The sequence below is a fragment of the Callorhinus ursinus genome, unplaced genomic scaffold, assembly GCF_003265705.2.
Source record: "Callorhinus ursinus isolate GAN/ISIS: 27379988/994484 unplaced genomic scaffold, GSC_fseal_2.0 scaffold52, whole genome shotgun sequence".
NCBI classification, from domain to species: domain Eukaryota; kingdom Metazoa; phylum Chordata; class Mammalia; order Carnivora; family Otariidae; genus Callorhinus; species Callorhinus ursinus.
The window spans coordinates 730765-754974 of NW_027397114.1; positions in this window are offsets into that span (position 1 = coordinate 730765).

The window sequence follows — 24210 nt, forward strand, 5'->3', positions numbered from 1 at the left end:
GTATGGAAAGTCTTCTTTAGGTCTGGGGGAGAGGGACAAGGATGATAGAGGAAGTGATGACAGGGAAAGTTTGTTGGGGTTGAAATCAGGGGAGCCTACATAAAGGGATTATTTGCTGGTGAGTCAGTGTCCTCATACTTCACAGACTCTACCTGAGCAATGAGTGTTTACTCCCATGACCAGAGTCGATCAGTGGTGTGGGGGATCATCCAATATCCCCACTATTGACCATGCTGCATCACTTATGCCCAAGGGCTATGCTAGATTTCCTTTTTGCCTAGGGAGGACTTCTCTTTACTAGTCATTGGAACATGGCTTACTGACCACCCAGCAGTAACACACTTTTGTGCTTGGACACTGCTCTGTCCCTGGCCAACTTACCCTATGTGAACAGTCTATCACCTTCTCCTACCTTGTAAGATTCTAAGACATTTGGAAGCCATTGAGAAAGGCAGGGTGGGGTCTCAGAAGAAAAGGGTGGAGCCTTGGTCCCTGTTATGACAGTAATGGTAAGAAAAGGTATGTTTCCACACCTGTACTTGTATGGAGTACAGTGGAAACAGCTAGAAATTCTCTCTGAGCAAGATAGTGGTAAACTAGCAATCTCCACCCTGACCTAGACTGACAGGTTTAATTCTCTGAGTTGGACAAATAAGAATTCAATTGCTTGCTAGAAATGCACCTCAGATAACTCCAGCTTGTGGAAAACATGCTATGGACCACTCAGCTATTTTTTTTGAACTAAGCGTCTTTCCTTGGGGCCATAACTACCAGGTCTTGGGTTGCTCTTGCCTCGCTTGTTCTTCACTGTTGACCTAATCTTTGTTGGCTTTTTGTGTAAATTAACTTATTATGACACACACACACACACATACACATAAAGCTCTAACTTTTCAAAAAGTTTCACCTCTTTTCCTCAGATAAAATTTACTTTAGTCTCTACATTTGGTGAAAATAAATAACCAGCTTTAGCTGCATATGAGGAGAAAGTTTATCTTACGGGTGTGGGGGGGGAACTTTCCTAAGCATTCATCTCAGGGTAGAAGTAGTTCTGAATGAGATCCAAAAGAAAAGTATGAAAAGACCAGGTAGGCAACTCAACAACAACAACAACAACAAACCCAGGAAGAACTTGATTAAAAAATGAGGAAAGAGCTTGAATAGACATTTCTCTAAAGAAGATATACAAGTGGTTAATAAGCAGATGAAAAGATGTTCAACACCACTTATCATTAGGGAAATACAAATAAAAACTGCAAAGACATATCATTTCATACCCATGAGGATAGCTACTATCAAAAGAAAAGAACAAGTAAGTGTTGGTGAAGATGTGGAGAAATTGGAACCCTTGTGTATTATTGGTGCATACATAAAGTGGTGTGGCCACTGTGAAAAACATTATGGCAGTTCTTCAAAAACCTACTGAATTATATGATATAGCAACTCTACTTCTGGGTGTTTACCCAAAAAAAATGAAAGTAGAGTCTTAAAGAGATATTTGTACACTTATATTCACAGCATTTTTCACAATAGCCAAAAGGTAGAAGCAATCCAAGTGTCCATTGATAAATGAACGAACAAACAAAATATAGTATATACATACAATGAATATTATTTAGCCTTAATCGGAAGGAATTTCTGACACATGCTACAACACAAACGACCTTTGAGGACAATATGTTAAGTGAAATAAGTCAATCACAAAAGGACAAATACTACAAATTCCACTTAAATGAAGTACCTAGAGTAGTCAGATTCATAGATACAGAATGCAGAATGGTGGTTGTCAAGGGCTAGAGGTACGGGGCAATGGAGAGTCATTATTTAATAAGTACAGGGGCAAGGGGAAAAGAGCTCTAGAGATGGATGGTGATGATGTGATGGTTGCACAACAATGTGAATGTACTTCACACTATTGAACTGTATACTAAAAATGGTTAAGGTGATAAATTTTATGTTATATGTATTTTACTATAATTAAAAAAACAAACCCATGTAAAGAGGAAGCCATATAATTCTGCATGTTTTCTAGTCTAGCTCACTGGGATAATAGAGTAGAAAGGTATTAGAGTCTGCAATCCAAGTCAAGAGTAAAGGGTGGGAATTTTTATGAAGGGCTCTGTGAATCATATTTTTCACAGTGACTAGTTAGGAAAGAAGAGGCTATGTGATAACAGAATTAATGCTGAAATCTCAATGGCTCAGTCCAAGAAAAAATTTACTCATTAGGGTATTTACCAATTAATTAGCAGTTACCAATTTGTACCCACTAATTACCAATTGGTACCAATTAATTTTCCAATGAGTTACAAAAAACAACCAATTAATGAATTTACCAATGAATTTACTATTAGTAAATTATTAATGCCTCTACTCCACATAGTCATTCAGGGACTCAGGCTGATGAAGGCTACACCTTTTTATCATGTTGCTTTCTCATTGTGGCTTCTAGGGTTGCTGAAGCAGGGGAAAAGAGTGCATACAGAATGTTCTAAGTGTCATGCCTAGAGTGACATACACTTGTTCCACCTAAATTTCACAGGCCAGAATCCATGGTTACAGTGCAAACTTAACTGCAGTTTGGGCAAGAAGTGTATTCTTCCTGGATGTCAGGAAGAGGAAAATGAAATGGAAGTTGGTAGATGCATAGCATAGAATTTTCCTAAATATCAGAAATTAATAGATGGATCTAACCACGAGTCCAACACTCATAAAAAACCCAAATCAATAGCGAAGCCATAATTATCATTCCACATTTAGCACTCTGGTGTTTAATTACAATATCTATCAATCTATATATTTCCTCTTTATAAAAATGACTTGAGAGGGCCTCAAATAAGACAAGAGTAGAAAAATACAAGATAAATAATGGAGAAGGTGCAAAAATGTTCGTTTTGAGCTTGCTGGATGTCATGGTGGAAAATCTCAATGCTGTCATTTCTAACAAAGTATAATAGGCAAGTTCTGTTTATCAGAGGATGTAATTGCACTGATTTGCTTTTGATCTGCTTTATATAGTATATAGTAGTATACAGTACACAATACACTAGACAGTTTTTTTTCAATAGCAATTTTGCAAGAGATGGCAATTTTTTTTGATCCCCTCAATAAGAAGACATGTTAAACTGGTTTCTAAAGGCATTTCTATAGGTAACTAAGATAATAATCCTTACATGTGGGTTTTCTGGCTATTTGATGTGATTCAGGGATAGAGCTTAGAGGATTGAGGGGAATGAATATTTAGCAAGTCTCTTAGCATATTTTTCTGGAACAGCAGTAGTCTTAGAGTTTGGACATTAGATGGATAGAATAAAATATGAAGTGAAGATCAGTGTTTCTTTTTTAAGTACTAATATTCTGTGTTATTCATTGAATGAGATCCATGTACTTTAGATGGAGATGCACAGGTGGAAGGGTTAACATTTTGATAGGAAAGTTAAGGAATCTGACTTGCATTTTTACCCTAAGCACAAATTTTAAAGTAGAGGGTTTAGAACACTGACTTTAAAAATTTTTAAAACATTGGGTAGGTTCTGAACTGACAGTGCCAGGAGAGCCCATTCTTGTGTGATCTATTTTTCACAGAGGTGATTTGACAAAGGCTTGGAGGAATCATTTAGTGTCCATGACCTATTTTGAGATGATTGATCCATACACTGCCTCCATCTGTGTGATCTAAGGATTCTGCTGCCTACTTCTGATATGGTTAAGCCAGCTGGTTATGTCCTTCCTCTCTGCCCAACTGTGAAAGCTTGAACGGTGTTTTCAGTTAGCACTTTGGATCTTCCTTGCTTGTTCTTGACATAATCTTTGTCTGATGTAAGCCCCTGCTAACCTCAAACTTTTGACTCCTTCCCTCAGATCTCTCACTTCTGGCGCTGTGGATTTTTCTTTTCTTTTTAAATTGCTTTTTGGCATCTTACTTTCAGCTATTTCAATAGATTTTGGCTTGTGTGCATGTTTCTGCTTCTTTTCATGCTGCCTTAGATGGGTTGCCACCCTCTAGTTTAAGGTTTTTGCAAATCTCTAGCACCAAGTCTTTGCTTATCAACTGGAACAGCCCTACCTTTCTAAGGAAGGTGTTTAAACAGAGCTGAAGATAGATCAATTTTTCCAAAAAAGACTTTAATTCTTATTAACATTCTCCATCAGGTAAATTTGAGGGTACAAATCTTTAATAGTTTATCAATTGAACCTATATAACCTGACAATTCTTTGTGAAGACAGTGAATAGAGGGCTGCTTTTGTAAAAAACATGATTCATTTTATGTTGAACCCATTCCCAAGGGACATATGCCTGAGCCATTAATTAGAGGAAATTGTTTTGCAAAGATTTGAAAATACTTTCTTTAGGAATATTCAATTTAAAGTGGTTAATCAGATACTCAATAATAGGTAGATTTAATATTTCACAATTAGGTAGAGGCTGAATTCTATGTACATGTGGTAAAGGTCAATGGATGATAAAGTTAAGGCATTTAGAACTCAAAATATAAATTCACTGAATTAAGAAAATCACTAAGAGTTCTATGCTTTTGTTTTTTCTTTTTTAAAGATTTATTTATCTGAGAGAGAGAGAGAGTGCACAGGGTACAAGTTGGGGGAGAGGCAGGGGAGAGAATCTTCAAGCAGACTCTGTGCTGAGTGCAGAGCCTGATGTGGGGCTCGATCTCACCACCCATGAGATCACGACCCGAGCTGAAACCAAGAGTCCGGCGCTTAACTGACTCAGCCACCCAGGCACCCCTATGGTTTTATATTTCTAAGCAGATTCTGCAGTAACTAGTACGTTGATCTGTGTAGACAGACTATATTAATGCACATCTTAACTCGGATCATCAAATTGGCCAGTTAACTTCTAGGCATCTACATTGCTTTGATTTCTCTTTTGGTATCTTTCACTTTCTGTGACTGGCTGAAATAGCACTGGGTGGCTGGAAGGAAGGAACCATTCAATCTACTGAGTTGAACTCTCTGCTTCAACAGCCATATCTTTTCTATTGAGTATCCTGGGCAAAATTCTGGGGTATTACTTACCTGGCGGGAGAAGTGGTTGAGAAGAAATGGAGAAATCAGAATCTTGTTCTTCAGAACAGGGCCCTACTCCCACAGATCAATCACGTGTGGCCAATTCCAAAGGCTTCAGATTATTTGTGTTCCAACTTAATTTCCAGACTTAAAACTTTTCAGACCGTGCACAGCTCTAGTTCTTTCATTGAAAGACTAGGGTCCTCTTGCTGTGCCCTGGGGTTAGTAGTCGGTTAAAGAATCTTTCTCCATTGGTTCCAGTCCTGCAAAGCCCACAGACGGAAGCCCTATTGGCCACCTGTGCCAGGTGATCTAGAGGGCCTCCCTTGGCGCAGCCGCAGAAACCCGGGTGCCGCAAGCAGATATCCGCTCTTTTCCCGCGATATTGCAGGTTGGCGTGAGACAGAGGAAAGGCAGAAAAATGGTGCCCACCTGCGGCTGTCCTTAGAGTATTTCAGCAGGCGTCTAGGTGTGTTTTGATCTGTGCGGACAGACTATATTAGGTTTAGATGCCTGCCCCGCAGGCCACCATCACCTTAAGACAAGAAAATACGCCTCCTGTAACAGCAAGTCCAGGCGGCTGCCTCTGCGCGGGATCCCGGGGCCGGTGAGTCCAAGTGCGCGAGCCCTTTCTCTGTTTGCACTGTGGTCGTGTGGGTCTCATGGATGTGAGCGCCATTGCCTTTCCAAAGCAAGATGTTTGGTGCTTGTCTCTCAGGCACAGGTCTTAAAATTTGAGGTTCCCCAAGTTGGCTTCAAGCCCTTTGCTCCAGGGAAAAGCTTCACGTTCTGAATTTCCTCCGGCTTGTGAGTGGACTTGCGCAGGTGGAACCGGTTTGTGGCGGATTGTGTCTCACTTCTACCCACTTGCATGTGGGTTTCTTCTCATTTCCTGCACGTGTAGGAGTCCCTCAGCTAGTTCCCCCCCGCCCCGAGAAAACTGTTCCATATGTAGCTGTAGATTCCATGTGTCTGAGGGAGGAGGTGCGTTTAGGATTTTATTATTACGTTGGCACTATGAACTGGAACCTGTGTTTTTGGGCCCGAGGTGAGAAATGTGTCCTGAACACACCATGGTCCCAGAGAACCAACGCAAAGCTGACATTAACACAGCCCCCAAAAGTTCACCAAGACTAATATGCTGCTGAATTATTTAAAAAGGATTAGCAGTTCTTTATTTTTTCCATATGCATTGCTTGGTGATTCAGTTAGCTTGGTGCAAGTTATGATGAGATTTTGGAGATAAGGTTAATCAGAATGTCCCTCTTAGTTAAAAATCGGCTCAGGGGTAGATAAAAATGTGTACTCTGTCGGTCAAGAATCGATCTCACAAATACATTTCCATCTCCTTATGCTGATGCATCTGTTCCCTAATTTTTACAAATGATTTTGTTTGAACTGCACCTCCAAGAGCACTATTACTTGTCATTGGCATTAGTCATCAGGGTGGAAAGATTGGAGTGGAAAGAAGAACCAAGAATGATCAGAAATCCTCAGTATAAACCAGTATGACTGGACCAGCTTTATAGTCTTGGGTTCTGATAATGCTACTGGGCTTTCTCGGCTTTCTCTCCCCACCCCCTACCCTTATACATTGGGTTAAGTTGCAGCTCTACTGTATTTTCTCCTTTCAGATGTATGCCCCTGAAATCCTGGGGTTGTGTGATGCAAATTAATGTTTGTTCTCAGCCTTCCAGAGGTACCTGTGTGGGCAAAGTCTAGCTGATTTATTATTTCAACATCCTAGTCTTTGTGCTGCCTTTTGTCATGCTATGCTCTCGTGGATTCAGAAATCTTCGTAGGTAGTGAACACCTGAAATAGGGGAGAAAAACCAACATGCTTCCCTTCTGGGGATAATTTAGGTTAGGCTTTGCTTCAGGACTCACGGAAGGATAAGTGTAAAAAAATTGGTGAGTGGATTTAGGACTTGGCCACGACAAACTCTTGGGAATCCTGTCTGGGGTGAGAGGCTGTGAGCAATCTCCAGTGGGTTTGTTGGTGAGTCGAGCTTTTAACTTGCCATATGCTGCTGCTTAGTTGCAGGGTCTGTTGAGAGCAGAGCTGGGCTGTCTCGGAAAACATATAGAGGCAATCTGTAAAGGGAGGCCAGACATCTCTTAAGATACTCCTATCCCTGGCTGCTGGCAGTACTGGTGGGCTGCTGGGCACTGACAGCTGAGTCCCTTTGGGATTCAACTATGAAGAAGGGCATTCCAGAAAGAAGGAAGAGTATAATCAGAACCCAAGCATGACAATACTTTTTGGCAGGAGAGGGGCAGGACATATAACGGCGTTGGAAAAGTAAGCAGGATTCAGTTTGCAATGAGCCTGTATGTCCTACTAATTGAGGAATTTGAGCATGTCCCAAATCTAATCATGTTGCTTCTCTTTTTTTAAAACACATCTGTACAATAAAGTTCAACAGCAGCCCCGAGAGCCCCTCCACTTTTCCTGGGGGATAGCAAACTTTGGGGGATGGTGGGGGTGGATTTGTGTAAGGCGTGGCTGCGGAGTCCATACTCACTGGTAACCCAACAATGTCCTCTACTAAGATCAGGAGATTTAAAATATTTTTTAAATTTTAAAATAATTATAGATTCACAGGAAATTATAAAAAATAATATAGAGAGGCTCTGTGTACCCTTAACCCAATTTTGCTCAATAGGAACACTTTACAAACTATGTAGTACAATATCAAACGCAGGAAACTGGTATTGGTTACAATCCATGGAGCTTGTTCAGAGTTGCCAGTCACATGCGCTCCTTTTTGTGTCTAGTTTGATTCAGTTTTATCACATGTAGATTCTGTTACCATTATCACAACCAAGATAGAAAAGTCCTTCATCACCTGAAAAATTCTTCTGCTAACCTCCTTTAAAAATTTTATTTTAATTCAAGTGTAATTAACATAGCGTTGTTGTTAGTTTTGGGTGTACATAATGATTCAACAATTCTATACAGTACTCCGTCTTCCTCCCAACAAGTGTACTGGAACCACCAGTTCTCTATACTTAAGAGTCTATTTTTTGGTTTGTCTCTCTCTCTCTCTTTTTTTTTTTTTTGTTTGTTTTGTTTCTTAAATTACACATATGAGTGAAACCTATGGTATTTTTCCTTTTTTTTAAGATTTTATTTATTCATGAGAGACAGAGAGAGAGAGAGAGAGAGAGGCAGAGGGAGAAGCAGGCTCCCAAGGAGCAGGGAGCCCGATGTGGGACTCAATCCCAGGACCCTGGGATCATGACCTGAGCCGAAGGCAGACACTTAACCATCTGAGCCACCCAGGCGCCCTGGTATTTTTCTTTTATTTCACTTATCCTCATGCTACTCCTTTAAAGTCCTATCCATTGCTACCTGATCTTCCCACTACTTCTCACCCACTCCTTGGAAAACACTAATCTAGTTTCCATTTCTATAATTTTGCAATTTTGAGAATATTATGGAAATGGAAACATCCATTATGTAACCTTTTGAATTTGGCTTTTTTCCCCCCACTCTGCATAATGTCCTTGAGATTCATCTAAGTATAATTCATATAAATTCATAATCTCAAATCCTTGAGATTCATATGTCTTGTATATCAATAATTAGGGAATTCTACTTTTATTTTTTATTATTATGTTAATCACCATACATTACATCATTAGTTTTTTAAATAATTTTTTATTGTTATGTTAATCACCATACATTACATCATTAGTTTTTGATGTAGTGTTCCATGATTCATTGTTTGTGCATAACACCCAGTGCTCCACGCAGAATGTGCCCTCTTTAATACCCATCACCAGGCTAACCCATCCCCCTCCCCTCTAGAACCTTCAGTTTGTTTTTCAGAGTCCATCGTCTCTCCTGGTTCGTCTCCCCCTCCAATTTCCCCCCCTTCATTCTTCCCCTCCTGCTATCTTCTTTTTTTTTTTTTAACATATAATATTTGTTTCAGAGGTACAGATCTGTGATTCAACAGTCTTGCACAATTCACAGTGCTCACCATAGCACATACCCTCCCCAATGTCTATCACCCAGCCACCCCATCCCTCCCACTCCCCACCACTCCAGCAACACTCAGTTTGTTTCCTGAGATTAAGAATTCCTCATATCAGTGAGGTCATATGACACATGTCTTTCTCTGATTGACTTATTTCACTCAGCAAAATACCCTCCAGTTCCATCTTTGCAAATGGCAAGATCTCATTCCTTTTGATGGCTGCATAATATTCCATTGTGTGTGTGTGTGTGTGTGTGTGTGTGTGTGTGTGTGTGTGTGTGTATATACACCACATCTTCTTTATCCATTCATCTGTTGATGGACATCTTGGCTCTTTCCACAGTTTGGCCAATTAGGGAATTTTAAAACAATTTTTTCTAGGGCGCCTGGGTGGCTCAGTTGGTTAAGCGACTGCCTTCGGCTCAGGTCATGATCCTGGAGTCCCGGGATCGAGTCCCGCATCGGGCTCCCTGCTCGGCGAGGAGCCTGCTTCTCCCTCTGACCCTCTCCCCTCTCATGTACTCTCTCTCTCATTCTCGCTCTCTCAAATAAATAAATCTTTAAAAAAAAATAAAACAATTTATTCTATTCCTACAATGTCTCAGTTGGTAACAATTCAAATATTTAAACGGGGGCCTTGAAATAGAGGCCAAAGAAAGTGAAATAGTGGCTAAATGCTAAAGGAAATGTGCATTAGATTCAGAAGGAAAATTACTATACGCGATGTCTGAAGTCCACAGGAATTGAATGACTTTTTCTTAGTCATAGGTGGATCTGCCATGTCATGTGTCTCCACTGTCCCCCGTGATTTGTAGTTTCTCTGGCTCTCTGTATGCAAAATGGGAACTGAAGTAATATGGCTTTGTTTTCGGAATCATGAAAATCAGACTACCTGGATTTGTGTCCAGGCTCAGCCTTACCCACAAGTCTCACACTTACTGAGTCTGATATTCTTTGTGCTGTGGAGAAACCTGTCTTCTCTACCCATAGGGTCAGTAGTAGGATAAAATGCAGTCATGTATTTTAAAACAGTATTTAAAACTGTCAGGGATTGTTTGAATGGAAGGGATGTTTTTTAATATTGACATGTCCTAATGAAGGGATAAAAAAATACTTTTCTGCTCCAGAGATGAGAGGCAACTTGGTATAAGAAAGAGCAAGGCGAATCAGATCCCAGCAATTAAAAGCTGTGTCACTTTGAAAATTTACGTAACTTGGGATGCATGGGTGGCTCAGTCAGTTCGGTGGCCGGTTCTTGATTTCAGCTCAGGTCATGATCTCAGGGTCCAGGGACTGGAGTAGGGCCCCACATCGGGATCCGCACTCAGTGAGGAGCCTGCTTGAGGATTTTCTACCACCCCCACCCCACTCCTGCTTGTGTGCATGCATTCTCTCTCTCTCTCTGAAATAAAATCTTTAAAAAAAAATTAACTTTCTCAGGCCCCATTTTTATTTTTAATCTAAAAGTGTACTTAATACCGACTTCGAAGGGCTGTTGTGGCCACAGGAGAGAGTCTGAATAATGCAAGATGATCTCAGTTCATAGTAAGTGTTCAACAATGGCAGTTCCCACATTAATACAAGGACTACTCTCTTTCTGTGAATTGGTTCCTTCTGGAAAATATGTTGTTCCTTAACTCTGTCAGGTTCAACAAACAGTTGAAGATTCTGTTACTTGCCAACATGTGTTACTCTTGTCACATAAAGTGCCACTGCCCTGTCCTGCCAGATTGGAAGCATGACACAGTGAGAACAGCACAGGCTTCAGAGAGGTTTGCAGTCCAGCCCCTGCTCTGTTACACCTGCCTTTGGCAGATCAAGTAATCCGACCATTGTTTTTCTTATCTATAGAGTAAGTAATCACACTTTACCTGTGGGAGTATTGAGTATAGTTGACAAACAATGTTATATTAGTTTCAGGGGTGCAACATAGTGATTCAACAACTCTCTACAGTATGCTATGTTCATTGCAAGTGTAGCTACCATCTGACACCACATAATGCTATTACAATACAATGTTCGGGTCTAATACAATAACACTGTATTCCCTGTGGTGTATCTTTCATCCCTGTGATTTATTCATTCCATAACTGGAAGCTGGTATCTCCCCCTCTCCTCATCCATCTTGCCAGCCCCCTCTCTGGCAACCATCGGGTTTTTTTCCTCTGTATATTGGTCTGATTCTGCTTTTTGTTTATTCATTTGTGTCTGGGAATATTCTTAAGATTATGAAAAGTGCCTAACAAAATGGCATAACAGGTAGTTGGTAATGACAGGAATTCCCAAATTATACCTAAGTGTAAAATTAAAACAAATCTGTCCTGGGGGGAGTGGACAAGTTATGCTTTCTGTGTGAGACTCTTGTTCTCACTTGTTAACTGAAGGGTGTTTGACATTAGGAATTGAAAATTGGTGGCCCAAGTGCTGAATCTTCTACACAAATGTGCTTTGCTTGATTAATAAATCTTTTTCTCTCTCTCAATCTCTCTATATCTTTTAACCTCTCTCTCAATATATAATTTGTTTTAGTACTTTGGACTTGAATACCTTTGAGAACAAGAATCTAGTTCCATATCTCACATCACTCCATATTGTCTGATACATTTACTTTACACACCTGGACATTGAAAGCATTTGAGCTTGATGCATCTGAAATAGATCATCCATCCCAAAGTGTGATCTATGGAATGTTAATAAAAATAAAATTCATAGCTAAATACATTTGGGAAATGGCAGCTAAGCAAATTAAAAAGATGTCTTTATTGACATTTGACCTTCATAAAAATCAATGAAGAGAGTGGTATAGAATTCATGTCCTAAATGCATTTGGTAACAATTCCTATCTTAAATTTAGAGCATCTCATAGATTATTGCATGGCTCACTAATGCTACTTTAGGAAATACTAGATGATCTAAGATTGTGCCAAGTGATAGCTTATTTCCAGATGAATGGGTCTGGGGATTTGAAATAAATATTTATTTGAAATATCTGGAGAGGGTGTCTGGGTGGCTCAGTTGGTTGAGCGACTGCCTTCGGCTCAGGTCATGATCCTGGAGTCCTAGGATCGAGTCCCGCATCGGGCTCCCTGCTCAGCGGGGAGTCTGCCTCTCCCTCTGACCTTCTTCCCTCTCATGCTCTCTCTCTACCATTCTCTCTCTCAAATAAATAAAAATCTTAAAAAAATAAATATCTGGAGAAAATACAAAGGAAACACACAAATGTGGGTGTCTCAAATAGAAATACTGAACAGAATTGTCAAAGATCAGTTTCAAAACTTACTGCATTTATATGGCATCAATCAAAACAAAAAACACCTGAGTCCTTTTAAGACTGTGATCTTTCCAGCTAATTGCTTTAGTTATACTTTATGTACTTGAAGCTTGGTATGACATTTCTTGAAGTATTGCTCATTCTGGGTTGATAAGCATCAAGAGATTCCATTGTTTTGATGTTTGCCCTTTTGAATATTACATGTGATATATTTTTTCTGACTCCATGCATTTAGGATACTCTGGAAAATTTTCATTTCGATTCAGTAAAATTTTAAAGTGCAGTTAAAACTAGGGAAATCTTTGGTAAATCAGAGGAACTTTTTTGTAGTGAGAATATCTTATCTAGACTTATTTATTTTTAATATTTTCATGAGTGCAATATTTATAACAAATTCATCTATAAAAGACTCTCTAACTGGTTTCCTTTCAGATAAAACTCAGTGAATGCTGGTTCAGGGATAACTCCTAAATTATTCAACATGATTTAATTTGTTTTTTTTTTTGATAGTTTCTCCAACTTTTCATATCTTTCTGTGTGCCTCACAATCATAATCATGGATGTCATTTATCATTGTACAGGAAATGCATGTGACTCAAATGATCTTTCTGGTCGTTAGGACACCAGATGAACCTATATTGGATTTGTTTGGCAAATACTGGCAAGGTGAATTTACTGGAAAGTGCATACTTGGCAACTAAAAACTCTGAGCTTTGATCTTTTGATTCTTCTACTATCCTTTATTTTTTTGTTTTTTTCCCCCTCCCTTTCTTATTTCTCTCCCTTTTACATCCTTTTTTCTGCCTTTTTTCTTTTTCATTTCCTTCTCATCATTATCCTTTCTTAAGAATATATATTTTTACATAGTAGCTCCAGTATCCCTGAGATTTTACTATTTTGCCTCCAGAGATTAGCTTCAACTCAGGGAATATGTTTTAGAGCTTATTATATAATTCAGTTTTTAAAATCTTGAGATTCAACAGAACCTTAGAAGTCATTTGGTGTAAATTGGCAGTGATTCTAGCAGGCATCCCTCCTGCAGACCCAAGAACTTTTAAGCCTCTGTTTAAATACTTCCATGGAGCATCCTCTAACACTTCAACATCTACTTCTGAACTTTGCCTTGGTAGGCCTGGGGTGTTTCATCCAAAATATCAGTGAAACAGACAATGCCTTTTTTTCTGGTCCTGGAAGCCAAACCTTTTGTGATAAAGCGCTTGAGATGATCAAGAAGAGCAGGAACCAAAGAAATGGGTCAAAACTACGGTTCTGAAGTGTCCTGATAGTCGGGTTATGGGAACTCCAGCAGTCAGTGGTTCCAAAAGGCAGAAGTAGAGCTGAAAACGCGAGACATGTTAATGACCAGAATCTGGGGGTAGAAATGGAATGGAAGAGAAACTTAGCCAGAAATGAAATGAAAGGAGTTCCTTGGTGATTGCTGTGAGTGCCAGTGAAATACCTGGGGCATGTCATCTTTGTCAGGAGTTGTGCATGGCTTAGGTGGGCATACAGAGCAGGGGTTGACATGAATCCCTGGTTATTTTTTTCTCCACTGGTTTTCTTCATACTTCTTGAAGGAGCAGCATGAGTCTTTGACAGTGGATCCCTGTAATAAATTGTTCTTTGAGATTAGATCAGCCTTCTACATATTTATATTCATTTGCCTATTATAATTCCCCTAGCAAATCCCACAGACTGGAACCTCCTGAGTGTGGGGATGGAGTGAGTCTAGCTTGAAGGCCGCAGATCATGGAGTTAAAATGGACCCAGAGACATCACTTAGGAATGAGGGTCAAAGACCAAATAAAATCTCAGTCTGGAAGGACTTGGAGGTATAAATTGGGTAGATGTCAGGCTTAGGCTCAAAGCAGTTTTGTTTTATTTCGGTGATAAATGATTGAAAAAGATTTGAATTAAGTGCTCTAATTTTTGGAAAACCTTGATGTTAACATAATATATAAAACAATTTTAATTGGCTAGGATTGAAAAGGTAGTGTAATTTGGGTTGGCAAATGCAGATCTGGAGTGCATTTATGAAGAAATGCAGGTGGAACCTGATTTAACTTGCTAACCTGGGAAAGATGTTGGATTCTGCCTTTGAGATGTCCCATGATTTTGAAGTATGCTGAGCTACACTTCAATCCTCTGTTCCAAAGTGATGAGTTGTTCTTTTGGAAGTTTGGTGTGGAATTACCCTCTATGAAGTATTTCCAGAAAAGACCAATTCTGCCAAAACAGGACTCATTCTCTATAGAATGAGAAAACCAGTAAGATTTCTCAGTAGCCTTTGAGATAAAATTTTAACATTTCTTGGATTTATTAAGTGCCTACTTTGTGATAAGCATACTTCTAGATAGGGAATTAGCAAACTTTTCTGTATAGGGCAGATAGCAAATATTCTAGGTTTTGTGGGGCATCTGGTCTCTGTGGCACCTACTCTGTCCTTGTAGCACAAAAACAACCATATCAAATACACATAGATAAACAATGTGAGTGGCTGTGTTCTAATAAAACTTTATAAGATGGGAAGCTGGCTGGATTTGGCTGCAGGCTATAATTTGCCAAACCCTGTTCAACATGCTGGGGTTACAGAGGTGATCCAAACAAATGAGAATCTTATATGCAATTTACATTCTGATAGTGATGTAGGGGTAGGGGAGCAGACAATAAAGAAATAAATCAGTAGGCAAGAAAAATAAAGACATTGGGGTAAGTATTCTACAGAGAATTAAAACAGGGACTCCTGGGTGGCTCAGTTAAGCAGCTGCCTCCAGTTCAGGTCATGATCCCAGGGTCCTGGGATCTAGCCTTGCATTGGGCTCTCTGCTCAGTGGGGAGTCGGCTTCTCCCTCTGCCTGCTGCTCCCCCTGCTTGTGCTCTTTCTCTCGCTGACAAATAAATAAATAAAATATTAAAAAAAATAGGATGCTGTGATGGATGACTGCTTTAGTGTTGTTGGGTGAAAGACCACTTTGAGGAAGGGGTGCTTAAGTTGAGGTCTCAATGACGAAGACTTAGCTAGATACTGATGTGTGTGGGGGGAGAACATTCTGGACAAAAGGAACTACTTGTGAAGATTTACTAAGTTGGGATGAGCTTGGTATGTTCAAGGAACCAAAAGGTCAGTGAGAGCACAATAAGTGGGAGAGAGTTATTTCTTTTGGCAGTAACTCCAAAGAAAAATATGTGCACAGTGGTTTTCAGGTTGGATTTTTTTTTTAATAGTACAAGATTAGAAACACTGTCAGTTCCTTCATGAGAAGGAATGTAGTTTATTCAATAACACAGAACTAATGCATAGGAGACCATCTGTAAATGTTTGTTGATCTAATTCTAAATTTCTGGCAAAAAGAAAATGACTAATTTGATGATATCAGTTTGATGAACTTTTCCATAGGCATTAAAACTATCATATTAGTTTGGAATGTTCTCAAATGCAGTAACAGAAACTCTAACTGGCTTCTAGAAACTTGAATTTATTTTTCTCATAAGGCAAGAAGCCCAGAGGTAAGGGACTGCATGGGCTATTGCAGGGCTTTGGTGAGGCCATGGCTGATGTCTCGGAAAAATTCTTAAGCCTTCCTCTCATTTACACAAAAAGGCTTCCAACCCTCTTAAGTAGTACATCTGGGTCAAGGCAGGAAGGAGAGGGCACAGAGGAAGGCCAGCATAGTCTATTACTTTTGTCAGGAAAGTGAATGCCTTCCTAGGAGCACCCCTTCTTTATCTAGTGGATTTTTCTCCTTAGGTTTCATTGCCAGAACTTAGTTACGTGGACCCATCACCCTGGTTGCTTGGAAGGCTGGGAAGTAGGAAACAGGTTTGTTTTGACTAGTTCAGATCAATCCAGATTGATCACTGGGCTGGGCATATCGCCAACGTCAAATAAAATTGAGTTTGTGTTGGTGAAATGAAGGAGGAATAGAAATTAGGCAGACCACTATGAAGATTGCTGGTCATTGTAGAAATGCTAATTATAGAGGAAATGAGAATAGCAGAGAAGAATTGTAGCCACACTGTGATCACCTATGTTATGTAAATTACCAAACTTTTGAGTAGTGCTTGTAAATGCACATTACCTAATTTATTCTCAGCTCTATGAGATAGATAATATTTTTTGTTCCCCTTTTTAAGTGAGCAAAGATTTAGAGGGATTAATATGGTGCAAGTTACACAGCTAATAAATGGCCCATCAGGGATTCAAATTGGATTCTCTGATTCTGAATTCTGATTTTTCTCTATATAGGATTTGTGTCCAGAATGACTCCCTATGTAACACTATATACAGAACTATGAAAAAGGATATACAAGAGAATATGGATAAATGAAAACAGTTCATGGTTTAAGGTTGGGTTATAAGTGGAGAGGAATGTGATATTTCTTTTAAAAAATCTTTTAATCTTATGACCATAAAATTTAGGGGAAATTCATGAGAAGAGAATTTATCCTGTTTTTGCCAGACCTACACTTCTTTACTTTGCCTGATAATTTAATTTTTGGTCTTTAATGTTTTTTTTTTCTTTATGTAACTGCAGTATATGTACAAATATGAACTGTACAGCTTAATAAATTTTTTCATGTGCATAAACCCATGTAATTACCATGCAGATCAAGGTACAGAACATGTCCAGGGTCCTTGAAGGATCAGTTTTGCCTCTTTCTGGGTGGTTTTCCTTCCACTAAGGCCAACCGCTATTCTGCCTTCTACCATCATAGATAAGTTTCTGCCTCTTTTTAAATGCCAAATAAATAGAACCATAAAACATTAATCTTTAGTATCTGACTTTTTCCATTTACTATCTTATCTGTGTGATTAATCCATATGGTTATGTGTGTCAGCTTGTTCTTTTTCATTGCTGTATAGTATTTGATTGTATGACCATAGTTCTATTTACTCAGTGTACCGTGGATGGCCATTTTGGGTCATTTTAAGTTTTGGCTATTAGGAATAAAACTGTCAACATTCTTATCCCAGTCTTTGGATATAGCACTCATTTCTGTTTAATGCCTATCTGAGAGTGATATTACAGGGTCATAGGGTATATGTATGTTTAGCTTTGGTAGATACTACCAAACATTTTCCAAAGTTTTCCCAATTTATGTGCTTACCAATAAGGTAAAGTTCCATTGTTCCATATCCTTGCCAGTATTTTAGCACTGTTGATTCTTCCATTTTAGTGAATTCAGTGGATATGTGGTATTCCATTTTGATTTTATTTTCTGGTGTTTTGCTAACTGGGTGAGGACTTTTTCGTATCTTTGTTGGCTATTTTGATCTCTGCTTTTGTGAAATATTCAAGTCTTTTGTACATCTTTAAATTGGGAATGTCTTTTTTTAAGAGCTCTTTATTGTTATAAATGTATACATGTATGTGTACTTGTGTGTTTATATATCTCACTTGATTCTTTTATATTTATATTACTAATATCACTTGATTATTCTTTATAGCCAAATCAGTCTTCCATGCTCAATCTTCTTTGGCTAAAACTTGCTAACTCCTGCTACACATGTTACATACCTCCCTATGGTGAGATGTGCCTTTATTGGCACAGTCTTTTGTTGGCAAGCCATGTCCCTTAGCTCCTTCAAAATTCAGATGAAAACTTACCGTTTGGAAGTTTTTGCATATAAGCATCCATAACATATAATCACCATAATACTGATTTTCTTCTCTGTGTAAGATGGTTGATATGTTGCTTATGTTGGTTCTAAGTGTGTGTGTGTGTGTGTGTGTGTGTGTGTGTGTGTGTGTGTCTTAGCCTATAGTTGGCATTCAATGTGAATTCTGTTGTCCATTCTACATATATTCTTACATCTATGTTTTCTTGTTTGAATAATTTCAGGACTACTTCACTTGATTGTCCTCATTTCTATTGTTCTCATTCTCATCTGCAGCTTCAACCTTCTCAGCACCTAAAAATTAAAATGGAAAATTAAGGTGAGGAATTTAGAAGTCAGAGTTTACTAAAGTGAAATGAACTCCCAAGAGTTTTATTTTTTTTAAATCAATTTTGTAAACATTTTTACAATTTTTGACATAAAACAAAAGGGTGTAACAATTATAGAGTGAATACTTTGTAATCACAACCCAAGTCCAGAAATGAGCCAGTTCTAACATTAAGAGGCCCTCTGTGAGGGCCTCCTCCATTGGACTATCTTCTCTGCCTTCAGACTATTTCCTATCATTAATTTTATGGAACTTAATCCCTTGTGTGGGGGGTGGTTTTTTATTTTACCACATATATAAGCATTCTTGAATACATAGTTTAGTTTTACATGTTTTGGACTATATTTAGTACGAATCCTATAAGAATTCCTTTGCTTGTAGCTGCTTTGGTTCAACATTGAAAGATGAATTCATGCTGTGTGTCTAATCAGTTTTTATTTTTGGACATAAGCCATTGTATGAATGGAGTTGTATGAGTTACAGTGATGTATCTGTCCTACTGCTGATGAACTTTTTGGCTGTCTCCATCCACTTTGGGGCTATGGCAGACAATGGTGTTATTAACATTCTTAAATAGGAAGCTTGGTGGACATCTGTATGCATTTCTCTGGAGTATATACCCAAAAGTGGAATTACTGGTCATATGGTATGTGTATCTTCAATGTATCTAGACAATGCCAAACTGATTTCTACCAAGGATTTAAGGAAGACAATAACAATGGGCAGCTTTGAATGATTTCTGGTCAAAGCTTCAGGGTTTTTGTTGTTGTTGTTGTTGTTGTTGTTTTTTTAAAGATTTTATTTGAGAGGGGGGAGTGCATGCATGCATGTGTGTGAGTGGGGAAGAGGGAGAGGGAGGAAGGGGGGGAGAGAGGGGGGGAGAGAGAGAGAGAGAATCCTCAAGCAGATTCCCTGCAGAGTGTGGAACCCAACATGGGGCTGCATCCCAGTACCCTGAGATCATGACTGGCCGAAACCAAGTCAGCCGCTTAACTGACTGAGCCACCCAGGTGCCCGAAAGCTTGACTTTTTTTTTTTTAAAGCTAGTTCTGAAGGCACAGAATCTGATGCAGGGCATTAGTTTATTATTTCACTTGCCCAGTGATAGCAAATGTGATCTTTGTGGAAGAATTAGGGAGGAAGCATGGTGTATTGGTACATAGGCTCTGGCTGTAAGAAAGAACTGGGAGTTCAAACCTCTGCTACTGTATTGCTGTGTTGACTTTCAGCCCAGGTTCAGTGTAATTACCTGGAAAACATGTTAACACGGACACACGGAGATGCAATAGAGAATAAATGCGGTATCAGATATAAAGTGCTTCGCACAGTGCTTTACACATGGTTGGTGCTCAAATATTGTTTCTCTTACTGTTTAAAAAGTAAAGTGTCAGCCTATCTTAATGTTCACTCTATTTATTGAAATGTATCCGTGAGACTCTAAGGTGTGTCTACATTAGAAACCTGCCAAAATTCTTGGGTTCTCAGTCACTCTTTTTGGAAAATGTAATTTATAATTCTGTGGCGTGAGTAGTGATGTCAAAATTTCTGCAGGGTAACCAGTCTCCAGCAGACTCAACAAGGGCTCCATTAAGGGAGAAGAAGGTTAAACATTGCAGAATAAAATGCAGTGTTTGTGTTACTCCTTGTGTGTGAACATGTGTGCCAGCATAGAGCTACCTCTGCTTCCACAGTCCAGGAAAATTCCAATTTCACCAGATGATAGTATGTGTGTGAGTGAGTATGTATGTGTGTTTATATCCTGTTTTTCTGTGCTTACCACCTTGGAGTATTGTGCTTGGGGGAAATGACACAAAGAGCTAAGGATAAACATTGCTCATATCCAGCACCTTTGGGGGCCTTTCCTAAAAATGAGTCATTTGGGGTTTTGTGGAAACTTATATTTGTATATTAAAATGACCAGTGATAAATTATGGAGCAGCATGCAAATTTCATATGGATTTTTAAGATAATATTTTAGGAAATTCTGTATCTGTAGTGGGCTACTTTGGTCTGTGCCCTCTTTTTTTTTAAGATTTTATTTATTCGTGAGAGACAGACACAGAGAGAGAGGCAGAAGGAGAAGCAGGCTCCCCGCTGAGCAGGGAGCCCAATGTGGGACCCGATCCCAGGACCCTGGGATCATGACCTGAGCCGAAGGCAGACGCTTAACCATCTGAGCCACCCAGGCGCCCTGGCCTGTGCCCTAACTCTTCTGGGGATATATATGAACTTAGAGATAAGAAAAGGTTGGAAATTAATATTAATCTATGGGGTCTTATGTGCTCTTGCATCATCTTTCGTTGTCCTTTTGTGGTCTTATTTCCTTGGACCCTGGCAAGATGGCATCTTCTTTCCTCGGTGCCAACAAGGCTGGGGCTGGGATAAGAAGTAAGGCGGTAGGGTTGGTGGGGCTTGGTATCTCCCTAGCATGTTTGCAGAAAATACTCCCCTGACTTCTACAAAACCAAAGATAATTACAAAACCCTGCAACAAAAACCCTGCATTCTTGAAAGCAGACTCATGAGAAATCAGGAGCTAGATTCATATATTTTAAGATTATTAAGGTCATTGCTTTTTCTTGGCCTATTTTATTTTATTTTATTTTTTTAAATAATTTTTTATTGTTATGTTAGTCACCATACATCACATCATTACTTTTTGATGTAGTGTTCCATGATTCATTGTTTGTGCATAACACCCAGTGCTCCACGCAGAACGTGCCCTCTTTAATACCCATCACTAGGCTAACCCATCCCCCCACCCCCTCCCCTCTAGAACCCTCAGTGTGTTTTTCAGAGTCCATCATCTCTCATGGTTCGTCTCCCCCTCCGACTTACTCCCCTTCATTCTTCCCCTCCTGCTATCTTCTTCTTCTTTTTTTTTTTCTTAACATATATTGCATTATTTGTTTCAGAAGTACAGATCCGTGATTCATCAGTCTCATACAATTCACAGTGCTCACCATAGCACATACCTTCCCCAGTGTCTATCACCCAGCCACCCCATCCCTCCCACCCCCCACCACTCCAGCAACCCTCAGTTTGTTTCCTGAGGTTAAGAATTCCTCATATCAGTGAGGTCATATGATACATGTCTTTCTCTGATTGACTTATTTCACTCAGCATAACACCCTCCATTTCCATCCATGTCGTTGCAAATGGCAAGATCTCATTCCTTTTGATGGCTGCATAATATTCCATTGTGTATATATACCACATCTTCTTTATCCATTCATCTGTCGATGGACATCTTGGCTCTTTCCACAGTTTGGCTATTGTGGACATTGCTGCTATAAACATTGGGGTGCACGTACCCCTTCGGATCCCTACATTTGTATCTTTGGGGTAAATGCCCAGTAGTGAAATTGCTGGATCGGATGGAAGCTCTATTTTCAACTGTTTGAGGAACCTCCATACTGTTTTCCAGAGGGGTTGCACCAGCTTGCATTCCCACCAATAGTGTAGGATGGTTCCCCTTTCTCCACATCCCCTCTTGGCCTATTTTATATACGGATATTTTAAACTTCCTATTCTAGTCTGAAACCATCTGCAAACATCGTTAAGAGTTGAAATTCTGGATCTTGCATTCTACAAGGTAAGATACAGTATTTCATGCTTGTAAAATGGGAGTTTGGTCTGATTCTACGATCCCAGTAGCTTCTTCCGTTTCTCAAATTCCAGGATTGCACTTTGAGTTTCTCTCTGGTTAAGTGTGTAGTGTGACAAGGGGAAATTGAGTTTAACATAAAGTTGACTTGCTACAAAGACTCGAGTAATGAAGATCTTTTAATTATCTTAGCAAGACCTTTTTTAGCTAGCTGTATTTTGACTTAATCGTGGTAGTAATAACAAAGTCCGTGAACTTACCACCTTTCCATTGACTGCCTCCAAATGTTTTATTCAGATATACAGTGGCTCTAAGAGGGTTATGTATAATGTGTTCGTTGCATGATGAGCCTTATCATTTGATTAGATCATACAATTTTTTAGCTAAAGGTGAAAACTGGGTGTGGAAACATTGGCTGTTAATATGCCATTATGAAATACTTTATAACACAGTTGTTAACTTTCTCCTAATGATCTAAGTACTTGGTGTCTCGTCATGTTTACTGTGAATTCTTGCTAGGGGTCATGAGCCCATGGTCTTTCACTTTCCTTTGTGTTCAGGTAAAGTGCTTTAAAAAAATTACATGCAGTAAAATTCACTCTTCATGGTGCATTCATTTGATAAGTCAAGTTGTGTGTCTAACACAAGAGTCTTGACACAGAACAGTTCCATTACCCAAAAATTGTCTTGTATTTTTCCTTTATAGGTGATTCCTTCCCCTTGCTCCAAACTTTGGCAACCACAAACCTGTTTGCTGTGGTCTGTAGTTTCGCCTGCCCAGAGTATCATATAAAGTCTTTTGAGTCTGTCTTTTTGGGCCCCAATGAGATACACCTGAGGTTCATCCATGTTGTTGTGTAAATCAGTAATTATTTTTCATTGTTGAGTGGTATTTCTTTGTCGCAGTGCAGTTTGTTTATCCATTCAAGGATAAGTCTCAATTTATTTCCAGTTAGAACCTCAGTTATTTCCAGCTTTTGAAAATTGTGAATGAAGTTGCTATAAAAAAAAAAAGCTGCTATTTGCATACATATTTTTGCGTGAACACAAGTTCTCATATTTCTTGGGAAAATGTGAGATTGCAGCCTAGTATGGTAAGTACATGTTGAATTATAACAGACCACCAAACTGTTTTCCATACTGACTGTACCATTTTGTATTTCTCACTAATGGATGAGAATTCCAGTTGCTCCACATCCTTGCCAGTGCTTTGTTTTGTCAGGTTTTTTTTGTTTTGTTTTTTTCCTTCACTATTTTAGCCATTCTAATAGGTATATAGTGGCATTGCCATTATATTTTTAATGATGTTGATCATCTTTTTACATGTTTGCCATTCATACATCTTCTTTGGTGAGTCTATTCAGAGTTTGTGCCCACTTTTAAATTACACTGTTTTCTTACTGAATTTTTAGGGTTCTTTATGGATTGTTTATAAGTTTTGTCAGATATTTGACTTGGGAATCTTAATAGTATCTTTCATAGGGCTCAGGTTTTACATTTTGATGAAGTCCAATTTATCATGATTTTCCTTTTGTGGAACATACTTCTGGTGTCATTATTGAGAAGTCTTTGCACAATCTAAGGACTCCAACTATAAAGATTCTCAGGTTTTGCATTTTAGATCTACTGAGTTAATTTTTTGTATACAAAGAAGATCTAAGTTATGATTCATTATTTTTGCATGTGGATATCCAGTTGTTCCAGCATCATTACTGAAAAGACTATACTTTGTTCAATAATTGCCTCTGTAATTTTGTCAGAAATCAGTTGTCCATATATGAGTAGGCTATCAATAAACTTCTTATTCTGCCCTGTCGATCTGTGTGGCAGTCCTTTCACTGGTACTAAGCTGTCTTAATTATTGTGGCTTTAGTAAGTCTTGAAATGAGGTAATATGGGCTTTATGACGTTGTTCTTTTTCACAATTTGATTATTTTAGTACCTTTGCCTTCCATCTTAAATTTTAGAATCTGCTTGTCAATACCAACAATAGGATTGTGGGGTTTTGACTGGGGTTGTATTGAGTTTACGGGTCAGATTAAGAGTCTCATGCTCTACCGACTGAGCTAGCCGGGCGCCTACGGGTCAGATTAGAGAGAACAGAACAGTATGCTTACTCTTCCAATCCATGAATATGGCATATTTCTTTATTTAAATCTTACTTGATTTCTTTCATTAGTGTTTTATACTTTTCTTCACATTGTCCTGCACATATTTTATTGATTTATACCTACGTATTTAAGCTTTTTTGTTGTTAATTCTGTTTGCTTCTAACTTTTATTTTCAGTTACTCATTGGTAAAAATAGAAATATTTTTCTGTGTTGACATTGAATCCTGGAACCTTGCTAAACTCACTTAGTATTTCTGGAA